Below are 4449 nucleotides of genomic sequence, written 5' to 3' on the forward strand. Positions count from 1 at the left end.
ACACGTCCTGCAGAACGACTCCTCATATTTCAGTTTTAGTTGTAATTTCCTTATCAATCGATAATTTTTTTTCACTTTGTTTTCACTTTTTGACATCTATGTGACTGTCTTTACGACAGTATAGCCGTACTCCGAGTGAAATGGCCATTAAGCACATTTTTTGTAAACATATATTTATTGAATTTTGTATTCATAAACATCCAACACTAAGTCATTAAGGACATTTTATCTGGGTGATGGGGATAAGTGATTGTCAGTCGTGTGCGTTCCTGCACAAACATGAGTCTGAACCTTTCTAGAGTCAGTTTCGAAATATAAGGAACAGGACATGTACCTGATATCAATACTCAACTGAGTATGTTTGGAAATTTGACTGACATTATTACTAATCATATTGTAGCGGCAATCTTCGACCCCTTTTTGTCGATGTGGTTGAAGACACAGCAGAAGAGGTTTGGCTGCTTCGACGTCCCTTACTGTGTCCGGATGACATCACTGAGGCACTGTCTGCAGGTTCAACTTCAGCATCAATTATTTATTATTATTCTTGCCTCATCTATTTGCCTTTCCACTCTTTTCAACCATTTCTCGAGTTTCTCCACAAAACACCTCAAATAGCCTTTGGCTCACACCACAGTGTCTGATCATGAAGAAGTTCTGACTCAGTCATGAAATATTTAACTGCATCGTTGTTTTCACAAAACTCGATATAAACATTTGAGAAGTCAGTGGCTAACTTCCGAAATTGCCAACATCTTCCATAAGCTCCTCAATCTCTTCAATCTTTCTAGTAAGATAACCCAACTTGGTTTTCCTTGTCACTTTAACCTCCTAGGACCTGCCGTCCACATATGTGGACATCACATTTTGCGTTATTTCGACCAAAATACTCAATTTTGCTCTACATGGGCCTGATATCCACTTATGAGGACATTATACTGCTACTGTTCTATCAAATTTTTAAATGAATATGCTCATTTGTGGCTCTCATTTTTCTTAAAAACAAAAATAAGGTTAAAAAAATCTGGAAATTCTTTGTTTTTACATTCATTGGGCCCCAATATGTCCAAATATCCAAGAGAAATTAAAAATGCATGTCGTGGAAGCTGCTGAAGCTTTTCCTCTTGTATTTTAAAGGTTGGCTTTGGAATTCGCTTTCCCAGCTGTAATTGCGCTGCCAGAAACCCTTCAATGCAACTAATCCTTTATGCAAGCCACGTACCTCTTAACCTTACAGGAATTTTCACACACCATAACGTAGACACAACATCTTACTTTTCTGATGTTTTCTTACTGCCGAAAGGATCCGGGTAACACGAGAAGATCGGAGGAGGATCCTCTTTAAAGTCCGTGGTATTGGCAATTTTTCCCGTTTTCCCTTGTCGTGCCGCGGGCCGATTAACTCCGTGCGCCGGTGACGTTTGCATGATCCTCCCTCTGAGCTGTGATTAATTAATTAATTAATTAATTAATTAATTAATTAATTAATTAATTAATTACTAGTTTATCCCCTGTTCACAAAGTCATATGGTTTTAATTTCCCTGAGTGACAACAAAATATATTATTTTTAAAAAGAGTTTAAACATAGTTAAAATTATCATATAAAACTAAAAGATCAGCCAATGTCCATGATAACTATACTACAGAATTATGTTTATTTTTTAAAGAAAAAATTGAACAATTAATAAAACTAATATGTTCACCATGTCAGTGGCTGCTGGTTGGTTTTGAGGTGACTGAGGAAACAAAGAGCTAAAAGTCTTCAGTCTCAAACACAAACATCCTGCACTGAAGCTTCTCTGTGTGGTTTAAAGACACTGAATGATGCTCTGGCTGTTTTTAGGTTGAGGTCTTTATTCTTTGTTTTCTTCAGTGAAGAGAGTCATTTAGCCACAAATAAACCGGAACAACTCAAATTCTCCATCAGATGCCTTTTTCAAACCCACAGAACCACAGAAGGAAAAAAAAATCAGAGAGCAAAGGTTTATTTATCACTGCTGTGGGAACAAAGGCAACAAACATCAAGTCAATGAACTGACTTCCAGTAAGGAGTTCTGGGTCATCAGAGTCTAATTCAGTGATAAAAAGACATAAAACATATAAAAATTCTCTGTAACATGTGGCTGTCCTCTGGTCTGAGGTGCTGGGGGGACCAGTTAGAGACCAGCAGCTGGACATCAGTGGTTGGACTGGTGGACTACTTCAGTGAAGAGTAGACGACGTCTGGCTCTGGTTTAAAGTCTGAACACAAACACACACAGTTCAAACAACAGGAAACATGATTACAAGCTTTGTAGTTCAATCAAGACCTCCAATCTCCACCTCTCTGCATCACACACAGTCCCAGTTCAGACTTTACTGGGAACCAGCTCACATACAATCACAGAGCTTTCTATATGGCTCACACTTTGAATGTTGAAATTGCAGTTTTTTTCCAGTTTCTCTCATCAGGTGTAATTCAGAGTTCATTTTTCCTGAACAAGGTGTTTTATTTTGAAAATCAACTGGATTCAGTGTAAATGTTCTCTTCCTGTCCTCCTGCTCTGCTCTGTGCAGCTTGAAGTGACTTTAGTCCACAATAGACGTTAATATAATCCATCCTCTCTCTGAAATAAGCTGTATTAGCTCCTCCCCCTTTCAGACAACTTTCTTCTGATTGGGTGCCCCACATCAACAGAAGGTTTGAACAACAGGTGGGTGGAGCTTCTGTGCCTGAGATGAACATATTAGGGATCTGTTTACTGCTCACAGGGGGCACTGTGACACTGAACGGTAATATGAACATCTGCCATTTGAACAGGAGAGGGGGCAGGAAATGAGAGAAAACATAATGGAAACAAGAATTATTTGTTTTCTTTGTTTGTTTGTTTTTAATTCAAATGTAGCCCAAATAAAAAAGCTGTCTACCACTGTGGAGCTTATTGTGTGTTTGTTGTTCTCTCATCAGGCAAAACTGGATTTTTAGTAAGTAAACTGACTTAATTTGAGCTCTGAGCTTGAGTCATGGTGTGGTTAGCTTAGCTTAGCATGATGGCTGTAAACAGGGTGAGCAGCTAGCTTGTCTCAGTCACAGATAAAGAGCAGCTGTACCTGGGCCTCCTTATTCTGATGGTTGTTTGTCCATGACTGACGTCTTCAGTTCTCACTGCTGAGTAGATCACAGCTGAATCAGTCTCTGTACAATAAACACATTAAAATTACTGCAGGTACAACTGCAACAGTACTGTGATGTTATTAGACTACAGTGAAAGAAATATTTGTTGTTTTAATGCAGCTTTTGAAGATATTAAGTGTAGCGTTTTTATAAACCACAGTTTTTTCCATCCTAACTCAGAGTGACCACAAAGAACTGGGTTTAGTTTCAGAGAAAAAGGCAGGTGGACGACCACAAAGCTGCACCTTCTTCCAGTGCACACTGACAGTCTTCACCACAGAGCTCAAAGCAAACATGTTCTCACAGCATGAACACAATTATTAACCAAACCAGAACACACTGCAGTGAGAAGCTCATCAGCTTCACACTAACTCCAGTCTAAAGGAAGCTGCTGTGGTTTTACCTGCAGAAACACTTTAAATTGCCCTTTTTTGTCTCATGTTAACAAATTCAACCTCTTAACTTGTGTTTGTACTAAAACCAGATATCAGACACGTCTGTGCTGTTTGTGATGTTTTAGCTCAGTGACAGCACTGCTGAGAGTTCAGTGGGACAGATGTGGTCCAACAGAAATGCAGACGAGCATCATTTGGGCACACAGCATCCTGCAAACACTCAGTACAGAGGAAAAACAAAGACAGTCTGTGTTCAATATTTTCTGTCTGAGAAAACTTTGATCAGCTGTTTTACAAAGAGAATAAAAGCGTCTGATTATCGTCTCCATCTTCTTTATCTGCTCAGATAAACCAAAGTAAACAAAACGATATTATGTAAGAATCTAAAAGGACCAAATGATGTCATGTCCACAGGATCTAAACAAAATATTACAAATTGTGAAAACTTTCAACTTTCCCGTGAACACATCGTCTCACCAGCATAACCAGTAACACCAGTAGAACCACAACACAGACTGATCCAACAAAGAACAACACAGAAAGAACAGGAGGAGGTGTGGATGTAGGTGGAGGTGTGGATGTAGGTGGAGGTGTGGTGGTGTGTTCCCCTAAAATAAAGCAAACACAGTCATTAAGTTGTCGTCACATTGTGAATGTTGAAAGCTGCAGAAACACAGACAGGTGAGTGTGTCACCTGTGACAGTGATCCAGCTGGATGGAGACTCTCCATGACCGCTGATGTCACACTTGTAGAGGCCTTCATCAGACCTGGAAACATGCTGGATGGTCATGTGACCTGTAGGCTGCTTCCTGATGAGGGAGCCATCTTTATAGAAAGCAGCTGGGAGGTTGGAGGGAGTGGTCTTTGTTTTACAGAGCAGAGTGACGTCATCTCCCTC

The 4449-nt window shown here is 39.7% G+C and overlaps 1 long non-coding RNA gene across 1 annotated transcript; it reads right to left on the reverse strand.

Annotated features, from left to right (window-relative positions):
• Positions 1-1835: 1835 nt before the first annotated feature.
• On the reverse strand, positions 1836-4161 carry LOC120437705. The gene is made up of 2 exons (XR_005611356.1): positions 3092-4161; positions 1836-2242 (listed from the first exon to the last, which is right to left on the reverse strand). It is a non-coding gene; the product is annotated as an uncharacterized LOC120437705 (long non-coding RNA).
• Between the last annotated feature and the right edge of the window lie 288 nt (positions 4162-4449).

The sequence above is a fragment of the Oreochromis aureus genome, linkage group 3 (assembly GCF_013358895.1).
Source record: "Oreochromis aureus strain Israel breed Guangdong linkage group 3, ZZ_aureus, whole genome shotgun sequence".
NCBI classification, from domain to species: Eukaryota; Metazoa; Chordata; class Actinopteri; order Cichliformes; family Cichlidae; genus Oreochromis; species Oreochromis aureus.